At 37.2% G+C, this 24088-nt stretch overlaps 1 long non-coding RNA gene across 3 annotated transcripts in view; it reads right to left on the reverse strand.

Moving 5' to 3' along the window:
* Nucleotides 1–24088, reverse strand: part of LOC111855628 (uncharacterized) — a 41359-nt gene that overhangs the window by 10324 nt on the left and 6947 nt on the right. The window contains exon 2 of one of the 3 annotated variants that reach the window (XR_002840938.2): nucleotides 17498–17580. The exons of the other annotated variants lie outside the window; for them this stretch is intronic. This is a non-coding gene — a long non-coding RNA (uncharacterized lncRNA). The remainder of the gene's footprint in view (nucleotides 1–17497; nucleotides 17581–24088) is intronic. 3 annotated transcript variants of the gene reach the window in all.

Genomic DNA, 24088 nt, shown 5'->3' on the forward strand with positions numbered 1-24088 from the left:
GCATCCTATAAATACCTCCCTTTGCCCTTAGCAGAATAGCATTGGTATATCCTTGGCATGCTTGACCGTTGTCATGGATACTCTGAGACACATACACCATCAGAAGCACATGATGCCGCTCTGTAAGGCAGACACAGAGCCTGCTGACCCTCTCTGGCTGGATACGATGTTAAAGCACAACAAAAACTCAAGAAGCATTTTGCTTCTCATTAAATTTAAATGCATTTTTAGCCCTCCTTCCTGTCTTCATAGGAAATGGTACAGGGAAAATAGGCATTCATCAATTGGTACCACTTTAAAACAGATCATTATAAATGAATTATGAATGGTTTATTATCAGGTTATTAATTAGGTTGTAACACTTTATAAATCACTAATAAAGCAGTCAACATAATGCACTATAGATACCTTCTTAATGCATTATATTGCATTCACAAAGTTTTACAAACGTGGCTATAACTATTTATAAAAAAGCATGACATTATTGCCATTTTTATTATGGATTATGAATGCTCTATGAAGCTCTCATCTGTAATGCACTAGAAAAACCTTCATGGTGCATCATAATGGTCAGCCTTTGGAGCAGTTAAATTTTACACTGTTTGTAAAGTATGAGCTTCAAAATATGATATCAATGAGATATGGGGAAATCATGCAATTTTTAATGCAATTGCAATTATTTAGACATACAGATGGATTTTTGTGGATGGCAACAGTTTCAGAGTGTTCTTTGCGATGAAAAAAGTTATGTGTATGGCTTTAAGTACAGTGGTACCTCGGTTCTCGAACTCACTAGAACTCGAATTTCCTGAAAGTCGAACAAACCAGTTTGACCTAGAACTCGATCTGAATATCAGAAGTTGAACCGTGAACGCTGACCTAATATATATTGCACGTGCCAGGAAATGAGTCATACTACAAAGCAATTCTTACTTGAATGCCTTCTTCACAGAGTGCACGATTAACCAAATAAAGCAGCGCAACATTACAGTAACTAACAATAAATAAACCACTAACTTACGTGTACTATTAGAGCGTTTATGTCATTTATTTAAACTTTATTTTACCAGGTAAATTAACTGAAAACCAGTTCTCACTGCTTTACTGTACGTGATATTCCGGAGAAATAGCAGATTACGCACCGGAACTGCCTGGGATACAAACGTCATGCGTGTAACTAAACTCTTCAGCCAATAAGGGCAAAGGTGTGTCGTCACGGAGGCGGTTCCAGTTTGTGCAGCCGGGTGAGAAGTCGCAATGCATCTAACCGTAATGCATTGCGTCAGGATCAGAATGTGTTGCTTTAAGCCAGCGCTGTAAGCAAGTCGAACGCACCCAATGACCGGACTGGGGAAACAAACTGAAACGCGGACTTAATACAGAGGACTAATGACAACAACCAGAAACAGCTGATCACATGGGGATCCCACACGAGTTTAACGAGGGGGCGTGGCACACGGAAGGAGCGGACAATCGGGGCAGGACAGGGATAATGTTGGGATAAGATCTTCATCGTTTTGGAAGCCATTAAGAAAAAATGCTCTTCTTGTTTTATCCTGTTCATTTTATTTTTAAATGCTAAAATAAATAAATAAATAACATATTTAGGTTTAATTTTGGGGGGCCGGGAACCAATTAATTGGTTTTCCATTATTTCTTATGGGAAAAATTCGATCACAACTCGAACTTTTTAGGATTCTATCCGGAGTCCGGAACGGATTAAGTTCGAGAACCGAGGTACCACTGTATTAAGTATGTCTTAAAAATATTAAAGCAATTTTTCATACATTACAATGTACAGAACACATAAAGCATAAATCATAACAAAATCATAAGCAAAATAGTAACAATAAATCGGAAATTAAAACAAAAGTTGGGATCTTACTCAAATGGAGAGTATTTCTGTTGCACATCCTGCAACACGAAATGACACTGTCTGACTGATGCTAGTAAATAAAGAGTTGAACTTGCTTCATTCATTAGTTTGTTTCTTTCCTTTCTCTCTCTCTTTTTCTCTCTCTCTTTTAAATAACAGCATTCTCTGCTTGTGCTAACCCCACATAAAAAACCCATGGCCACTGCACAGCAAATTCGATGTGGTAATTATTCTCATGTAAATGCAGTATGTTTATCACAACAGAAATGGTCGCATAAAAATCTCAGACTCACACTTCCATGTTTAAGTCTATCAAAAGCGGAAGCCGCGTGATGCATTGAAGACATTAGCATACTATTTTTGCAAGCTGTAATACTCAAGGTGTCACAGGCAAATCTATTTGATGGAGACTGTTATTTTCTAAAAAAGCAGCTACATTAGTCGTGTCTTAGTTTGGCAAAGCTTTGTTGTTAAATGGGATGACCGAATGCTTTACTCTTGGTACTGTCTGTACGGATACAAAAATGAGAATGGAAGTGTCAGCGTGCCAGGTTCTTGGAAACCATGGTGACACATTACATAAGCAGGGCAAAGAGTCTACCCATTTCTTTTTAAAACTATGAGACACAAAGTAGGACATTTTCATTGTCCAGTATAGTAATGTGCCCATTGTCACCAAAACAGAAAAAACACATTGCACATACTGTATTTAAACATTACTAGAACAAAGGAGGGAAAGCAAAACACTACTCCTACATTTCTATAACTTTATGTTAAACTCAGTGAAAACAGTAAATGGCAGGCAGGTTCATACACTTTGTCCTCAGAAGGTTGCCACCAGAGTATTTTCACCACTGGGCCTTGAGCAAAGCCCTTAAGTAGGGTTATCATATGTCTTGGGCCCCTGTCCAGGCATCTGGGTGGTTTTTAAAAAAACAGCAGTTTGTCTGAGTTAAGCGCTGCAATCCATATGACACAATGTTGCAAGATACAGTGGAATATCAAGTGAAGAAAAAGGCACCAACTTTCAATATACGGCAGCCACTAAGTGGCAAGGCTCATTACTAGAAAGATTAAATGATATACACGTTCCTAAATGTCGCACTGCTCAAGAGTGACGTCAACTTCCAGAAACCACTGGCACTTTGACACTTTATTTTTGTTTTTTCGTGAACAGTCAATATTGTTTGCTTGCAGTTTAACAAACTTCAGCTTAGCGTTTTGAAACATTTGTTGAAAAAGACTTATATACAAATATATTGTGTCAATAAATCGTAAAACTAAAGCTAACTATATGGTTACTATACATCCGGGTTTTCCCAGATGCAAATTTTCGTTTTACAGGGTGGTTAGGGGAAGCTCATTAATATTCATAAGGGTAGCACTACCTGATTGGTTGATGAACATGAAATCTCATTAAAATGTTGATCTCTGGACACATCCTCTTTTTCATCTCACCAAATATGGTAGCCCTAGCCTTAAGCTGTATTTGGTTCAGGGCCTGCTTGTTCATGCTTTATATGTTGCTTTTGTTAACAGCATCTGCTAAAAAAAATAAAGTACTACTATAAAGATTGGGGCCAGAAAATTCTGCAGCCCTAAAACTTGAAAAAACTGCAACGGATAAAATTAATTAAAGAAAAAATATGTACAAAGAGTTATGTTTAAAGTCCTGTCAAGCAATACATAAAACATAGATACACTATTTTGATATCTCCTCATTCCTGTCATCAGCTACTATTAGCCATCAAGCTCTTTTGTTCACACCTGAGTTCCAGACAGACATTTTTGCAACAGGTACACAAGAGGAAAGCCTGTCCTCTGACCTTAGTTTATCTCTGCCAGGAAAACCCTTTCATCTCCAAATAGTAGATCAAACCCTTCGGTAGGGAGTCTGGTTACAGCAGAATAATGGCGAGTGTTAAAACTCAGTCTAAGCATAAGTACTTTAACTGGAATTTTGTTTTACTTTCAAAAGAGCAAAAGGCTGAGCTAAGAGGGATTTTCCCTCCAAAATTCTACATTGTGTTTTAGAAAAGAACACCATTTTCCAGGTGGTTGTAGTCCTGTTAAGTACTGTCTGCTTAACCTATCATAAACATTCTACATAAACTAGTGAAGTATTTTGCTATTCTCCAAGAAGTTCAAGTAAACATGAAGAGAAATGGTACATTGCAGCATGGGTGTAAATTATGGGGGGGATGGGGGAGGTTGTATCCCCCCCCCCCAATAAATCAAAATCAGCTAATACAACCCCTCCAATAATCATGTTTCCCCCATAATGGGTGGAGACCTCAAAACCCCAATATTCCAGCCAAAGTTACGCCCTTGCATTGCAGTAAACATACAAAAAATACAAGCCACTCAAGAAATTATGTGAAGGCTTTTAATGCAAGACTGCATAAATTTCTGGAGGTGTGACATACTTATGCTAAAATTCACAAACATATTTTAGATTTAGATAATACATTCATTTGAAAACTATGTAAAAATTGTGTAAACGTGCACGGGCAAGAAATTTGATACACTTTTTTGTACTGCAGGTCTCTCGTGGGAAGCACACTGGGATATAATGGGTAGAGTTGAGCCTTTGTTGATTCTTTGCAGAACTGCAGACAAGTATCAGATTTGTGCCCGCCATTCTCAGAGATCATGCTTCTGTCTAAGTTAACGCGATTGGTGAACTCTTCCCTCCAGGTGATCAGGGTGAGGACATGATCCATGGAGCTAATGATGGGTATTAGCAAACCAGCAGAGTACACAATGAGAAACACTGTGTGGACCAGCAGTTGAACCTAGGGCCTTTATCTTTTTTATTTTTAATATAAAAAGAAAGTTATGTAATTCATTATGTAGGGAAGGTCATCGACCAGGAAAAAAGCAGACATGTATTAAAACTGACTTTTTCCCACACTTGCAGTTCTTTCTGGGGATCAGTTCTTAAGATGGCTAACACCATTTTGCCCTGCTGACCACAAATAACTCTACTGGTACTTGCAGATTCATTTTCATAAATCATCAAACAATGAAGTGACATTTTTATGAAATCAAGATGTCTGAGACCCTCTAAAAGCAAAAGTTTAATAATAAAAAAAAAAACCCTATTTGAATAAATGTAGATCCCATTCACCATTTCCATCATGCTGCATCCCCTAGTATGGGAATCATACTCCAGAATGAAATAATATGCTGGGTTCCTAGGGCCTCGTCTTTTATTCCTTATTCAAGCTCGGTTTTCCAAGACTCCCTTTTTCCGGTGCTGCCAGCACTCTGTTCTCATACCCTCTCTATCCCTTGGTCTTTGCTTGCTTTCAAGTTTAATTTAGCACAATAAAGTTGTTATGCATGACAGTTTGAAGAGCAGAATAGGTGGTGTTTGAGCCTGCTGTGTTGCTACAAAGTGGGCCCATTCTACACAGCCTGGCTCAGTTACTGGAGCCTTGCTGGTGGGACACTGCAGTGGACTCGCAGACGTTGCCTGTCCTGACGAAAACAATTAGCTTCAAACCATAGGAAACCACAAGGTCGACCTCTGCTCACAATGAGCCCACACCATCTAATGTGCCGGTGAGATTTTCAAATTAAACTAGCTTTATCCTCTCGTACGCTCCATTCATCCTCTTCCTCTTACAAAGGACTTTGAAAGGCACACAGAATGTGGGAAGTTTCAGTTTTAAACTGGGCGGAGGGTACATCAAAATTCCCTACCATTGTCTTACTGATTTGTATCCAACCAAAGCTGAAATATGTCAGACTTGATTGTGTTTAGTTCCGTGGGATGATGGGTGGCCCTGAGCTTTATCTAAAGGAGAATAGCAAGAAAATATCTCATCCTCTCTATGTCACAGAGACGAAACCAAAAGGCCAATAACACTTCTATATCTGTACAAAAACACCATATGCAATTAACAGATTTAGTCATGTTCACCTTGAAAAAATAATTTGTATATCAAATTCAATCAGATTTTGGTAACAATTTAGGCCATGTTTTTGGTAATTTATCAACACATTCATAATGCTTATAATGCATTATTAAAGCATTATAAACAGACATTTATAAAAAGGCATAAATTATAGCCATGTTTATTATGCATTATGACTGCCTTATGAAGCTCTCATCTATTATGCACTATAGATACCTTTATGAGACAAGAACCATCTAGAATCAGTATAAAGTTTATTTAAGTTTTATCAGGGTGATATGTAACCCCAATAATTAATCTGGCTTAATTCATATCTTCAATAAAAATAACTTTACATTTAAGTGATTAAGTTGTGCCACCCCAACCCCAATATCAAACTCTGTCCTACGCCACTGAGTGCAGATTCAAGTACATAGTTAAACAACAGAGTAACGAAAATGAAGCGTACAGACATCTTCCCTGTCTGAAACTGCAATACATGAGAGAAAACACAGGTTTAGACCATACAAGAGGATGGCCATTTGTGCTTCCATTTATATACTATTACACAAAGGGTATCATAGACTCCTCCTTGACCCAATCATAAATGTAACGTTTCCAATTTTTCTCCTTGACCCAGTCATAGATTTCATATTTTTAACCTGTATAATTTAAGTACTTTTTGCCTTCCTTAGTGTCCTATTAACTGAAATATAATTTGTCAACCATAATCCCCATTTTCTCCAGCTGCTGCCCTGAAATACATTTGCTCAGTTTGCTCAGTGCCATCATTAGTCACATTAGCTGACAACGTAATCAAAAATAATACGCACAAATCCAAGACTAACGACATCTCACTTGGTTTTAGTTTACCCCTTTCATCACCTTAAGCTGCATTATGACACTGTAGTGCTTGGGACACATGCTGAGCATCAATGGAATCAACCGGCTAGTCCCGCCCTTGTCCTACGGAAGAACCCTTGAGAGTCTTAAGGTAGTGGCGGGAACTGGCAATGTGGCCCTAGCGGCTGAGTGCTGGAGATGACCTTGAACTCCACCAGCTCTCATTCCCATGGCTCCGCCATCACAGCTGGGCCTTCTGTATCAGCAGTGTGGGCTATTTCTTTGTTTGAGAGCCCCCCCCCCCCCCCCAACCACTCAGCACATGAATGTGTCTTTACAGACAGTGTGGGGGTGGTAGGGTATCAATTTGCCATGATATAAATACCATTTAAATCACATTCTATCTTGGAATTTACATTATTTTACTACTTTTACTTATCAGTAAAAGTAGTAAATTTACACCAGTGTAAATCCCATGGCTATTTGAGATGCTCGGGTACCAGAATGACTATACTGAGCAGCAGTTTGGAGATGAGCAGAGACTGTTGTGTGAGTGTGGTGAACAGTGGATGTACATAATAATAGAGATATATTTGGAGCTTCAGAGAGCTCCACTCCTCTCCATCCTGTTTGCAGTTGCTGTCTGATTCCACATTTGGATGTGAGGATCTGCTGTCTAGATGGAAGAGTAGGAGCGACACAGAAGGCAGGGAGAGGTCGAGGGGGTTGCTTGCTGCAGGGGAAGGTAGGCGGGATCATGCACCACAGAGTGAGCTGATTGGCTGATGCTATTCAACACTGAGGGATATGACGGAATTATTTGGATGCTGTGGCGCTATTACGTTCAGCCTAAGTTCAGATGTCCCTTCTGCCATTTTTATTGTGCTCTGCTGAGCAGCTCTGGTGGTGTCCTTTCCCCCTCCATCCTCACCGTGTGTGCGCAGTCTTTTAAGTGTAGTTTAGAATTCTAAATGCAACTGTTAAACAAAGGATGCTGCGGGAAGAGCTTCAGCCTCCCTTATCCAAGGGCACAAAAGACTTTCACTATAACTGTGTGGTACTAAAGAATCATGTTATTGTGTGGTTGCTTATGCTGGTACTTTGGGCTAACAAAAGAAGAAAAAAAACTAAACAAAAGGTAATATTTTTACATTGTGTCATAGTTTAAATATTCCTTTTTTTCTAGGAGAGATACACCTTGAAATAGATATGTGAAAATAGGCTACTATTTCAAATATTTATTTCATCATATTTGTAACAGTGCAAAGACAAGCTGAAATAATTACCATGTAATTAAACTATCTATGAAATAAATGATAGATATATTTTGACATAATATACTGTAAACACGAAGCCAGAAATTATAAATAAATTAAATTTATTATTATATAATTAAATATATAATTAGATAATTCAACAATAAATCAAAGATATTTCATGCTATTTTAATTACATAAAACTGAAAAATAGCAAGAAACCAGTATTCTGTCAATGATTACTAAATGGGGGTGTGTGGGTTTGTGTGAAATCGAAAGACCATAAATGTGATAATGAAGCATTATGAATCTTGATTGCTATGGAAACAAGCAAGAAAGGGCACACAGCAGGTGCAGCAAATCCAGAAATGGTGCCAACATTCAACACCGGACAAGGGGCCTCATACGTGGCACGTGCAGACACCTTTCCAAAGCACCTATGTCCGTTACATGAAACTAGTGGAACATGCTTAGGCTTAACAAATTATGTTCATAGCCAGAAAACATGAACAATTATAGAAGACAAAAGCAACCCTGTAGAAAGTGGCCTTTTCCCACGCAGATCAAATGTGGAGCTATACTTATCTCAGATCTGTCCCCACTTTGCTCTCATCACTAGAGTTCTATGTCAAGGAAACATATCTCACCTTACCTCACTACAGCAGGTCAGAAGATCAGAGCATAGTGTAGAAATACAAGTCCAGCACCAGTTATCAGAAGATTCTTTTTTTTTCTTTCTTGTCACTTAATATAGTTTGTATACACTTTCAATGGAAATAGTAAATAATACCATCAGGTCTGGGTTTTATGAATAGGAGTTTACATAATTAAAAGTTAACTGATCTGCCAAAGTCTTCCACTGGAATTTATTCCCAAAGGGCATTCAGACACCACAAGGACATTCAGCTGCACAAAAGGAGTGTAATGCAAGTTAGGTTGAGCCTGCATCATACACATTTGTGCTTGTAGCACACAAAGCTTATGTCTATTGTTTATAAGCTTGAGGCATGTTTTCAAGGACTGTGTGATAAAAGATAATGAACCGCACAACATCAACATGGTTCATATTAGCAGAAAATGTAAAAATGATGTAAGGATACCTATTTGATCTGTCTAATTAGAAACACAACAGCAGCCAGTTTTCCGTCAGCAATGGACAGGTCAGAATTAACAGTCATTTTCCATGCCCACATGTATAAATACGTACTGAATAAAGGTTCTTTATAGTTAAAAACTTAATATTACATATGTCATACAAATAAGTGTCAAACATATTATGTATATAATGGCAATGTATGCAATAATTACTGACAATGAACAATTTCCCCCTAAATTTACATTAAACCTGATTTTTAAATTAAGTCAGAGGATATGTAAGCTCTGCTTTCCTGACTGCCACACATAAGCATTAAATATGATTCACAGTGATAAAAAATATTAAGTACAGTTTTTTTTAGCCAGTATAAAGTATCTCCACTTCTCCAAATAAAAATGGAACAAACTGTATACATATGAATCCTGTTTTTAATATAACTATGAAACCCAGCATATTCTGAGAAAGGCCCATCTGAAGGAGGTGCCACCTATTACAAATATTGAACAGAAGATAAGTTATTAGTTTAGACAAGCTGCAACAGAAATAAAATGGCTTATTTCCTTTGTTCAATGTCCACAAAAAAATGCCTTGCAGTCATGTGAGCTGTGCGCATGTGTGTGCCTGTGTGGGCATGACCGCATGCGTTTTGTCAGTATGTGTGGGGGTGGGCGGGTGGGGGGAGGCGGCTGTCACCAGACTCCAAGAATCTGCTAGAGATCCAGCCAGTATTTGTTTCTGCTGGCGACTGTGGAATCAGATTGGTGCAATGGGATTAAATATTGCCAATCGATTTGCACCTGGAATATTCAATGTTTTGTCGCAACTTCCGATTCAAGATAAATGTATAATATGTTGTTGATTATATATTTTGAGCTTATTATAAACAATACTAGCCAGACTGGCCAATTTTGCACATTTTTTATAGAAAAGGATATATATGAAATTAAAAACCATAATCTGAGATGCAGAGGAAAGAATATGGGGAATACTCCCACACAAGAGAAAATCGTTACACATTCAGACAGGGGGTAGGGGATGGTTCAAATAAATGGAATAGGCTCGCAAATTCGACCATCATTTCCAAAGCTAGACCTTTGACTCATTCTTTAAAAAATAAGACAATTTTTAGCCAGGTTCAAGTGTTCAGCTAGATATAAATGTGCAGTCATTCTTCCATCCTTGGCTATTCCAATGTGTGCTTATTTCAGCAATCATTCCTTGCAGAAATTTTTAGAAAAAACTAGAGATAACCCAGAGGTGTCATTTTACATTTTGAATAAGTCCTGGCCTTGTGAATTGAAGCAGGATGGTATTGAATATTGCAGGGTAAAAGATCGTGGATTGTTTTCATTGTCAGGACTATATAAGAAAAAGGCAAACTGAAAGGGGGAACATTTTTAATTGCATCTTTATATGACGCTGCTTGATAAAAAAGTAAAGCAAATGAAATTGTGCAATAAAAAAAGATTCTGACATTCCACTCTAAATAAAATGGTATATTACATGAGATTCCACATGTCTTCTACTGCATCCTATCAGAAACTTTAAAAGACAAAACTGTGAGACTCTTACCTAGTTTTTCCACTGTCATATTGAGGACAATAATTAATTATGCTTTGTGGATTTCTTTATAGCTGCAAACACTATTTTGAAAACAATTGCGTAACAGATGTACAGAACATTAAGAAGATGGCAAGAGCCTGCCTCTGTCTCTTTGCTGATTTCCTGTCTAGAAACTTTGAGGTGGGATCTCTCCACTGAGGCTTCATTTCGAGACAGTTCTCTCAGCCACTGGAGACACTTTCCACCAGTAATGATGGCCCAAAGTGTCAGACGTTGCAGCAGTCTAAATATATGATTAAACAAACCCGTGTACATGCACAACACACGGGGTGCTTAAAGGCGTGTAATCAGAGAAGTGTACACCTAAAGATCAGAACAGATTGAAACTACACAGGAATTATTTATTATAGGCAACTCAGCATGAGGTGGCACTGCTCCTGCCACTACAGCTGCAGTGTTAATACAAAGGCAAAGTTCTAAAAGTGTCTGGAAAAACAGCAGAAAAAGGAAGACGTTACAGACAAGATGTATAAATAAAAATCTATAAGTGCATCCTTTCTTTAAATACATGCCATAATAAGAAATTGGTGCACATCTGTGTGTAAATGCATACAGATGCATATGAGGCATATATTGAATTATTTTCTAAATCTGCAATGGGATTTTTTAAAAGAAAAACCTATATGTTGTCAGGTCAGTTTTACAGCATCTTTGATAGTTTTAATAACTTATGTCCCGATTATATGACTATATCAGTTTACTTAAAAGCAAAACAAAATTTAAAGAATCACAAGATAAGTAAACAGTGCCGTAACTGCCTATAAACCTGAATTGCATTTTGAATTACATTGTCAATAGCATTTGCTGCAAAGCAGTTTGCAAAGATTTCTTGTGGCTTGTTGACAGTCTCTACAGGCAGAGCGTAATATATTCTCTTCTGTTTTGTTTCTTCAATGTTCGTTAAGCAAAGCCCAAACTCAGGCCTTCATCTGCCCCCCCCCCCCTTCACCATCGCCTTCCAGGCATGGATAGGGTTTTGATGGGAAGATAGTATGACAGTCTTGGCTTCTGTGAACACAGCTGGCACGGTTGATGCCAAAAGCCAGATCCAGTTGTAATAAGATCAGGAGACACTTGTTCCTCAGCACTTCTCTCCTGTCAGGTTCCCACCCGCTTGCAAGCCCCTCCACTCCCGTCTGCGAGTCGGCCTCTAATGAGAGACCCAGGACAATGCTGCCATTGTAGCTTCTGTTTGCTGCCTCACTCTGTTTACCCAAGCGGTGGTTCAGTCCGAATTCTGCCATTAATTACTTGTAGAACCACTAATTAACTCTGCTCTCCATTCCAGCACAAAGGGCCATTGAGCCACTGAGGAAGCCACTTGCTCCCACTACTCTTCACACCCTGGCCCTACGCTTCCTCCTCATATCGGGCTAAGTCCTCATCTTCATCTCTAATGCAAAAGCTTTCCCACTCTGGTTAGCATGCAGTTCAACTACAGCCTGAGAAATACCCATGCATAAGAAATCCAATCCATGGTATGGCATTGGTGACCAAAATATGAGAGAGAGAGAGAGAGAGAGAGAGAGAGAGACAACTGTCATGACAGGGAAAACTAAGAGAGGTACAGAACAAAAGATTATGCATCAAAATTGTATTTTCTTTCAAATGACCTTGATAATTCAAGTCAAAACTAATTTTTTATTCATATTTTTCTCTTTTCATGTGATGTATGGCGTCTATTTGTAAGATGTCAGAAAAGACTTGTGGTAGCCTCCTTAAATCAAAGAAAACAAGCAATAAAATGCTGTAGTACAGCAAGCTCTTCAAAGTACTACATTTGCATTAAGGAATACTGAGTTCTTTATCCTGTCACATCTATGCATTACTTACAATGCTGATGAATATGGTAACAAGCAATATGCAAACATCATGGCAGCAGGCATCATGAATATGCATAATTAAATACGGGCGGGTGCAATTTTTCTGGATTATACGACGTGACATTTGTAGGGCAGAAGCATACGTCAATGAAAGCGGCCCTGACAAATACATAATCCCTTTCTGCACATTATAACATTATACAGGTCTTTTGTAATATGCAAAGAAATAATAATAAGATGAAGCTTACAACTATGGGTATGCAGAACCTGATATGTCCTTGTGAGGAATAGAAGTAAACTCATTTACAAAGCATAGGTGCAACTCAGGATCTTCTTTACTGAGAAGAACTGTCTGTTACAAACAAATATTTTGGCACATATTCTGTAAGAATCTCATATCTTTTTAAACCCATAGGCCATATAGATGTAAACATTCAAAGGTATGAAAAATAATGCAGCACATTGTCCATGAGTGGCTTAATCTCTGCCCTGGGGATCCTTATTCTAGAACATTTCAGCTACTTCTTCTTTTTTTATGGTAACAAAGCAATCTACCAGCAATCTTGAGTGCTCAGTGACAACCAGACAATCTTCAGTACCCAGGGGCTAGCAGACTAAATAGTGTTCCTATGTTTGAATATGTCATTTGAACTGATTGTTAAACTTAATTGTTTAGTCTCCCTCAGAAATCATACTGCCACACCCAACAAGTTCATCACAGTACAGTTTAGAAGCTTATGAAGTATTCCTTAAAGATGATATGCCTAATTTCAGTATATGCCTTTATACAATCAGAGAGGAAAAATAATCAGGTTCTTAGAAATAGGTTCATAGTTGCATTAATACATCAAACAATAGTTGACAATAACAGCACAATACTTTTCGCTTTATGAAAAACATGCCACAATGTCTAAAGCACACAATGTACACACCACGCCATCTACCAATCAAAGCATTTTAGCATTATGTAAATATAATGCAGACATATATATGTATGTTTGAATCTCATCTTGCTCTGAAACTGCACACATGCTTGCATATGGAGGATGGAATATATTATTCATCAATTTGAATGGATTTTTGTGCAATTATAGTTAACATGGTACAACATCTAAAATATTTGGTTTTTAAGTTTTTTTGTATTGCAGCATGTACTTAGAGAGCAAACATAATATGTTTTATATTGAGAAAAATCATATTTCTGTTACTCCAAGAGGTCATGCCAATCCATGCTGGCTGCATGTTGGGAATTAGGTTTCTTGTGGTTTTATGGCAGATGATGGGAAAATATTCTGTAGAGATCCAATAAAATTCACTGTATGTATGTGAGCCACTGACAACCGGAGACAAATTCCCTGCATTTGTGAACATAATTGGCCAATATTCCTGACTATGATTCTAAAAAAGAAAATCAAACTGATGTATTGACCTAAATATACCAATCTGTGAAATAAAGTCCTTTTATAAATATTGAAGTTGCATATGATCCAAAAGTATTCATTGCCTGGGAGAGAGGTAAGTAAGAAGTTAGTTTATAGCGAGGACGCAGCTGTGAGGTTTTTATGTCTGCACAGAATTTATGTGGGTATACAGGTGAATTGAAAGGAAAAATAATAACATAAACGGTATAAATAAAACTGTATGATGCTAACAAAATAAAACTGAAAAATTATTTCTCACCAATAATACAAATACTACACAGCGCTATTACACACATAACATTATTCAAATATTAAAGCGAAGAACAAGTAAATGTTTTTATTTTTTTTAAATGATTATGCGTGCACACACACATATACTGTTTTATCTGTAAGTGGTTGGGGGTTCACAAACCATGTAATACATTTCAGGTATAAATCCTCCATGAATACCAGTTGGGTCTAATCCCTGAGATTGTGCTGCATGCAAATGAAATCTGGAGGATCCCCTAGCCTCCAAGTCGAGGAGACGGCCAATTTGCTGGTGCTGGCATACTGTATACGTACTTTCGCCTCTCAGTCTCCAGCTGCCCCCTCCCCCAGCTGTACCCTCACCCCCTGCCTCTCCGTCTGTATGTTAAGGACCATACCACATATAAACCAAGTGAACATACTACTGATAGTACCCTGGAAATTAACTTCACATTTGAAGCAGGGGAAAAAAAATTCAAAGCTTGCAAAAAAAAAAAAAAAAAGGCATAGATAACGTAAATCCACTCCAGACCCACGCGACACAGCGGATGTCAGGCAAGCTTTAAAGTTGACAGTGGATGCCTGCAGAAACAGATTTCTCACCCCATCCTCAGGGAGACACGTTTTTTATTTATTTATTTTTTTTTGTCATTTTCTCCCACAGAGAAATTTTGTCCTCGCATTTTCACATAAAATTGAGCACATCTGCTGCTCTCTTACTGCTCTATTATAACTGTGATGAGGAATAGCGGAGAATTCAATCCCGAACCATAACCACAATCGAAAGGCACAAAAAAAAAAAAACAACAGAAAGAACCCACCATCATAGATATGCAAATCAACACAAAGACATGTCTTAGTAGTGGAAACTGTTCACCTCATTAAGTCGCCCGAACTACCCCCGCCCCCAAAGCTGCTCGGCCCCCCTCCTCATCCCTCCACAAATGTCAACGAAGGCGGCATCAGTCACGAGGCGGCCTGCGTACCAAGAGCTTGCACACCAGGCTGGTGTCCCAGGTCTCGCAGCCACTTTCTCTGCAGCTCACCAGACGGCGTTGCCGCTCTGTGGATGGATGCATTAAGGCTCTGATATGCAGATTAGGCCGCCGCATATTAATAAATCATTAAGGTTGGGCTTAATGCTGATGGCCTGCCACAAACGCTCACTGAGCCCAGTCATTGTCTGGTGTCAGTGTCTTCTGCTATCGCCCCGGGTGAGGGCTGCCGCTGCTGCTGCAGAACTTCCATTAGACATGCAGGAATGTTAACGGTATTCTGCATTATTGTAAGTGTCTGCCTGCATCCCTCCATCCCTCCTGGCCCTCATTGTGCAGGGGCCTCAACATATTGTGGCTGCGGCAAGGCCCCTGCTCATGTGCCGCACCCCCACAAACACATCATGCATTCCCATGGCAGCAGACGCGCCATTTTAACGTTCCATTCCCTTTCATGTGGCGCTACAAACAAATCATTGATCTTTATGGAAATATATACAGCACTAAAAAAATACATTGTTTTCCTAGTGAATTAAATGGAAGAAAGAACATAAACAAGCACAGACGCGCTGCTGCGTTTAAGTACCTGCGGCTTGCACAAAGACCCCATCCACAAATAAATATGTACTTACTTCCAATATTGAAAACACTGTCCCGCATCATTATTGTGAGATTACATTTTATTTTGTACTTTGTCCAAATTTTAAAGCTGTCAACACAGTGGCAGGACACATAGAAGCTAAGATTTGCCTTGGATCAATTTGAATTTAACACAGAATTTTCTAGAGTTCATTATCCTGTATTACCATTTTTAATGATCAACATTAGTACTAACAAACTGTCAGCTGTATGCTGAATTCAACACCCAAAGGACAATAACAAAAAATTGGTAAATGGCTTATGTTACAGACTCTGTGACACATATAAACATTTTCAGATGTTGTATAATATTATATGCCTGAAATGTTTGGTTGTATATATACACAAGGTAAAAGTGTTATCCTATCGTCCTTTTTTCGGGCTAATTTCATTTCAAAAACATGTATCATTCACCCCCAGTGTATGTATACCCTACAATTGTTCTGGTATGTTGTTTCATAGGAAGGAAGTCAAGAAAGGATAAAAAGGAACACAGAATTACTTTGCTCATTTGCAGTCCTTTGGGGTGAGACATTTACCGTAAATGTTTGGCTAATATAGGTGTGGAATAAAAAATTACCTGGATTTTTCTAATCCTAATGCACTTTATCTGGATTACATTTAAAAATAATTGGTTCAGGACTTGTAGGGGCTAATGGTCGTCATTTCCCCGCATGCTACAAGCATATTGCATCCATGTTTTTATTTTGCAAATTTTACAGATATAACTTTAAAACAATGTTACATAAAAATTTCCTTTGTATAGTTATATATTATGCATTGATATCTGGATTTTCATATAATTGAACTAATAGTTTCATATTTGATATTCAAGTTTGCAGTATGTGATCATAAAAGTCATGAAATATTCAAAAAATAAAAGATTATTTCTCTCTCCTTTATTGTAAAACTATTGAAACAGCTAACACCTTTTCTGATCAAGGAAAACTGTTACATACAGTAGCATACTATTCCCTTGCAGGTCAATTACATTTAAGTACAGAATATTACAACAAGTAAAAGAAAGTCAATCAAATCAGAACTTGTATTTGTGTGGAGAAAGTGTGACATTTCAAAATGCTCTTATAGGCAAGGTGCTTGATATGTTTACACACAGCATTGTGACTATATTGCATGTAGCTTCTTTCATCCTAATGGAAATTCCTCAAGTTCAACACGTAGATCTCAAACAGTCCAATTTATGTGCAATAAACTGTACCTTAGGTATTTCTTACTCAGTAATAAGATGTCTGTTAATTATAACTGTAAATGTACTGAAAGGTAAATAAAAGTGACCATGAACCTTTTTAATATCTTTATTGTTGCTGTCAGTATTTTCATGGAGACCATTATTGGATGATGTGATAAGCTTATTCTATGAAGGGCTATAGTCAATTTTGCTAATTTCAACACCTCACACATTTTAGCTGATAAGGGTCTTAAATTCCAAAACCACAAAAACAATATTAGCCTCAGATTATAGCAATTAGATTGTTGGAAATAGCATGGTTAACAGATATACAGTGAACCAGAACTGCATACACTATAGAAACAGAAAACGCCTGACTAGTTTAATTTCCCGTGCATTAAATGTAATAAATGGAAAACAAAACTTCCTTAAGAAGCCACTGCATATTAATAGCGACCTTCAGAGACAGTCTTGTCCAGTATTTTGACCAATTCTTGTACTGTGACAACAGATGCAAATGCATGCAAAGCACATTCAAACACAAAAATGTATCAAGGTTTTCATAACATTAGACCCTCAACTCACCTAACTGTTGTCGCTGTTGAGGGAAATGTTTAGATGGGTCTATTTTGTTCTTCTCTTCCAATGAGCCATCACCCTTTCCTTGGCTGCAAGCACCAAATGACAGGCTTAAACAGCATGCTTTTAAAATGCAACCTATAGGCTATATGTCACCTACAAAAAAATTTCAATTGGCATACTTTTTCCACAAAAATCTTTCCCTATAGGTCTTCTTGTCATTTTGATATTCATTTTCCACTTATGGCACCAAGACAGTCTCAAAATAATGGTTAATATCAGATATAACAGCCTCCTGGCTGCCCATGCACAGTGTGCACTGCAGATAAGTCATCTAAAAAGGTTTGTGGTTCTTCATGACCAAAAATATTGAACTTTTCAATGAAATCCCGTTTGGCCATTTACTTTAGACTTTAACTCCACAGTTTGATAAATGCACAGGTCACAACCACTATACAGCACAATAATATTAATTTAATTCCACACTTCGCACGCAAACACACTTCATAAAATAAAACACCTAAACACCTAAAACCAAATGCTTTCAGAACATGACCATACAGATAGTACATATTTCAAGAAACAGTTACAATTGTCAGTTTGCCTTTATTGAAATGATTTTAAAATAATAAAAGGCTATTATATTTTTCAACTCTTGATACTTATATGCACCAAAAATAACATGATACTTTATTATTATGGTGGTTTGTGGCATATGCAACATGTATAAACAAAAATGTGCAAATAGTGTCAACTCAAGCTGACCGTGCATTTTATAGTTGGCAAACAACGGCAACAATTTCTGAGACAAACTGACGAATGAAAAAGTAAATTACTTTTCCATATACTCTGCAGCCATCGATCTGAATTCAGACGTATGCTCACCCATGAGCAGAAATATTGCAGCACGTCTGTTTATCAGCAAAAATGAATCAGAGATGACAGGGAAACTATGCTCTACTACAGTTGATGCTCACCCTCACTGCTGGCTGTACATCAGACAGTGGATGATACTCAATACAAGCATTACAAGATCCTAAAATAACCAAAACTTTAATGCTCCTACTCAATGCTCCTAAGAATACTGCGATTTAGCCAACAGTGAGAATTTAATTACGGTTGATGTTAGAATGTGGTAGAATGCAGAACATCGTGGGCGGCAATGATTATGTTAGTTTAATACTTTGGATCTGTGATCCAGGAAAATATTTCAAGATACAGTCACAGGACTAAGAGCTGGCTTGAAGGTGGAGCAGACCTCGGTATCAAGAAAGGTTAGAAAAGAAAAGAGGAGACGTGAGTTGTGCCAGAATGATTTACCTGAATGCTTGTGCTATGTGTTTCACGTAGCCCAGACTGTATGTATCAGCATATTTCGAGATCTTATGGTGAAGACTCTCCACCACCCAGGCCTTTCCTATGTGGCTTGTCTAATGATATCTTGTGCAAGTCCCTCATCAGTTCTGGTTTTTGTTACACATGTACTACACATTGCATTTTATTGACGAATGGCAAGGATAACTGTAGCTTTCACCAGCACTGACTTGAAACACTTAAATTTTGAGAAGACACGGATACACACCAATGAAGATGGGCATTGTATAGAAATTAAAACAGAATACATACAACTTATCAAATGTCAGATTTCTTTAGAAGACATTATTAGTTATACAGGATATAAATATGTCACACAGAAAACATACACAAATGGTGAGTACATTACTATATGTGCCATGATGTAGCTAAAAAATATTCTAACAAAACGCAGCATCACATCAGGGATAAACTATACTATCACAAAAATACATATAACCCTCTGCGACCTGAAGTGCACAAAAGGTTTAAAGGCAAAAATGTTTATGTGATGTGTCAACATTCATCCCCCAAGACGGTAGTTCACAATAGGCTAAAAACACTGAAAAGTAGGCGTCAGTGTTTTACCGTACGTCTTAAATTACACTTATCTCAAATGTGACATAAGACCAGGCACTTACTGTACAGTCAATGCATTTATGACAAGTGATGCCTGAGACATGCAAAAATTTAATTATACTCTAAAATTTCCAGCCTCAGCAGTCTGGGGTGTGTTTCCTGATGCAGCAGCAACTTTCACCTTGTGAACCGTCACCTAGCATTTTATTCCATGTTTTTATTAGTGCTCTTTATTTTGGCGCTCTCTTAGTCATAGTGTCTCACACACAAACACAGTTAAGGGTAAGTGCCTGAAAACCTCCGAATACTTGAAACAAAATCAGCTGGCATAATATGCGGAAATAAAAATGCATGACAGCTACATTTCTGCAACAGTTCACAAAATCGAGCCAAAAATATGGTGCCACATTTTTCATGCAGCTCCAAACATACAATTCTATTACAGGAAGCCAACACCTCACTGATGCAAAGCTAGCCCTTCTCTGTTAAAGCCATATATCACATATCTGTAAAAAAGGAGATTAAGTCCATTCTGACAGGTAAGTTCCAACAATGGTAACATATTTAATTACATAACATAAATATAAACTTTTTATATTTTCTTTTATGTGATTGTTATGTGGAGTAACTGTAGGTGATAGATAATACAAGGATGGAGGATATTAAAATGTCCTCTGTTTCCACTGGAAATGCACTGGCATTGTATCACCATTGTACGTTATCCACTTCCATCCTTAGTTATCTACCTTTTTCCAATTTAGAAGCTTATTAACTGTTAAATTAAAGCAGAACTTTAAATTCAGATTCTAAACAAATTAACTTTGGGTGAGCAACAAAAAAATGAATCGCACGAAGAGCAAACAAATGGCTATTATATTGAATTATGATATGAAAAATAGAATAAACTGCACAGTATCCAAACATCTATTTAAAATTAACCACTATACTCTTTTTTAAATTCATTTAATCAGTTTAATCAAAAATCTTTTATTGATGATTAACTATTATTTTAATATTTCATAAAGCAGACCATTCCCTAGCTGGTATAGAAACACAATTAGCTGTCCCATACCTAGTATCAAAAACAATTAAACAACAATTCAGCAGATTTTAAGAAGTACAGCAACAGCCCCCCCCATGCCCCCCAGGATTATGGACATTAAAAATATATCCAATGCTGATCTGATTTAAAAAACAGGTGTAAATAATACAGAACTTTAAACAGAAAACAAATCAAGAATAGCTAATATCTGGCCTGAGACACACTATTCAAATGATTAGTTTCCGCAACCGTCAATGAAACTAATGTGTGTGCAACATGGAATATGGAGAGATCAATAAGCAAGAAAAAACACTAAGTCATACATAAGCCACCGGATCTCATGTATGTTCATACGACTGCTTAGCCGCCATCGAATGACAAAGGTACACAAATGTGTTTGCAGACAGCATGGCAAATGGTGCCGTGAGCAAAACCATGCATGTGACAGCGAATGGGGGAATTATGGCTGAATATGTGCCATTTGCTATGCATGGATGGCGGGGGCAGTAATTAAATAATAGCCTTTCACAGCATGCTCCCTCATTGTTTACTGACACATGCAAACCAGGCAGACATTTTAGGTCTATGCCGTCACATTGACTGCTGCAAAGCCTTAAGATGGAGGCACCATAAAGAAATGTTGACTCTCTAAGCAAAGTATCACGTTTATTTTATCCTTTACTCTCACAAGGTTATTTTAAAATAAATTTTCAAATAATAGAAAGGTATGCACATACATGTCTTTTTTTTCTCACGGAATGTATAATTAATATATTTATAAAATAATAATAGAGTTCTTGCCTGTTAAACCATCCTTATTTTCCTTTGACTTTTTGTAGGCCTCAGTGTATTGTAGTAATTATGTATAAGTATCTGTCTATTTTAAGCATTTCTATAAGTGAATCTTTTATTATTTATTGAAATCCATATTTAAGGTGATACATTTCTAATACATTTGCAACATATGAATTTGGAAACATCTATTTTATGTGTAATGGCAGTTGGTGTCAAAATTCGGCAACAAATTCATTTGTCATTGATACCTGACTGGTGGGTGAGGGGTAGTTATCAATGCTGTTTTCAAAAAGCATTGAAATTCTCAATTCAGCAGAAGACATTCACTGTGATTCTTCAACAATAAAAAAATTAACATTTAATAATTAAATACATTGGTTGTGAAATGCAGATTTCAAGTCTGGCAGACATCCAAACCTTTAAAAGCAAAAAGCTGCCTGTAGGAGTACAAGTGATTATGTCAGGCTTTGCTGTCTGGCTATAAATTTAGGTGCAACTCAACACAGACTGAAGTAATCCAACATCAGTGAAAGTCTTCTCCTAATACACTGTATTAAGAGTTTACAAGATTTCACTTGTAAACGTGCATGATACATGATGCATTGCTATCTGGTCATTAATACGTACAAATAACGGTTGAATTGATTTGCAATATATTATTTAGATGTTGTTCACAAAATGGATTTCAGTATTTGAAAGGCAATTAATTTATTTTTCAGATGGATATTTACATAATGAAAGTGAGGTGGCTCAATAAAATGTCAAACACTCATGTTTCTTACTACTTTAACAATATAAAATCAATTAAAAAGAAAACCCTTAAAAATAGACTAACAGTAAGTAAAAAATGTGATTATATATGCTCAATTTCCTATATTACCAATGTAAGTCACAAAGAATTCTTCGCAAATAAGTTTTGAACTCAAAAATTTACAATGAAGAGATTGTTGTCATCTGGGGGTTAAATACCAATGGTACAGGAGGTGAAATCATGGCAGTATTTTTTGAAGTTATAAATCAGATTGTGTAAAAACTTCGATTGAATTTCAGAAAACTGCTAAAATCCATGAAATTAGTATAAAAGTAAAAAACAGAAAGAAAGAAAGAAAGAAAGAAAGAAAGAAAAAGAAAGAAAAGGAAAATTTATGATAACATCTTGGTGAACAATAAATAAGTTTTAGAAAAAAAAATAAAGAGACATTTTTATACAAAGAATGAACCATCTAGCAACATGCAGAGAGCCCATTCACCCAAGACGAGAGGACTGAAGGAAGACAAGCGATATAGGCACAGCATGGACACTCAGTAATCCCCACTCTAACCTACCAGAAGTTCAAATGGCCGTGCATGATACCATTAAATGGCTTTCCACAATTTTAAGATAATCTGGACCTTTCCTCTGTTAATTTGTTCTTTAGGAATACTTATTAAGAATATGCTATGAATACAATATTGTTTCAGAAAAATAAAGTGCTGTACGGGTAAGAGCGAATATGTTAGAGTGAAATTCAATTCTACATTATTCTAAAACCATTTTCATGCAGCAAGAGTACAGAGAAAACATTGTGAGGAGACACAATAAGCCAGAGCACATGAATCATAATTATTGATCTAGGATTATTATGGGTGGTGCTGATACTGAACAAATTTTGAACATGATGAACTTAAAGACAAAACATAAGGTTTGCCATCAGATGGGTTTTGATTTATGAAATCTCTCCTACTGGTCATCCAAAGTGTACCCAGGGTGAACCCCAGTGCCTTATGCAGCCGGATATATGCTCCAGGGCCCCTAGTGTCCATAACTAAGATACATAACTAGAAGATGAATGGAGGGAAACTAGTCATAGATGTACTGAATATAAACATACTATTGGCAACTTGTTCTTCCTCAGCACCAGTTAAGAACCAGATTGTGAGCTTTACCCAATTACATACACAAGTGCTGCTGATGCAAGGGAGCACACTGTGAGCTCATCTCCTGTTACCATGGCAACACCAATTGGAGGAAAAGCCCTCTACAAGCAATAAAGTAGATCCCGAACACAGTGTGTGTAAAAATTCTCACAGCTTGTTTAACATCTGCATATAGTTTTGTTTTTTATTTTTCAGAATGCATGCTTCTAGTCATCCTGTTGCTACCTACTTGAAACTGAAGGTTAGTGGGTTCATAAATGCAGGTTAAAAATGCATCAAAATTAGTCAAAAACAGTCTATTTCAAACTTTTATCAGCCAGATAAGGCATAGGTTTTATCTCTATCAGGTCTCTGCACTAGAACAGGATATCGGCACGATAGATGTGTTCATTAAAAAAGTGACTCCTTATTTCTAAAAAACTTTCTTGTGACAACAAAACAGAACTTCCCTCTGACATTGGGACAATCGTGCCATTAATGGCTGACAAATTTTGCTGTCCTGCAATACTGCTGCATTCCTCCCAATATGTGAATATGATAATGAATGGGCATTAATGTTCAGGTTTGTGCTAAATATGTAAAGGTCTATTTTTGTGGAGGACATTGAAGTCAAATTAAATCTTGGGAGGAAAATGCCACCCCCACTCCCCCTGGTTTTTACATGCCGGGTTCGATGCCTGTGAGGGACTATAACTGCATTCCTTATTTCCTGTAATTCTAAAAATTTACACCAAATTTTTAACAAGTCTGAGAAGATACACCTTTTAGTTTCGTGCACTACTTCAAAATCCTAATATTACTATTCAAGATGTTGCACTAATTTTGGTATAAATACCAATTTCTGATATAAAATATGTATAACCATAAACCAACTGCTATTTATGATAAACAAGAAAACCACCCGACTGTAA

The sequence above is a fragment of the Paramormyrops kingsleyae genome, chromosome 2 (assembly GCF_048594095.1).
Source record: "Paramormyrops kingsleyae isolate MSU_618 chromosome 2, PKINGS_0.4, whole genome shotgun sequence".
Lineage (NCBI taxonomy): Eukaryota > Metazoa > Chordata > Actinopteri > Osteoglossiformes > Mormyridae > Paramormyrops > Paramormyrops kingsleyae.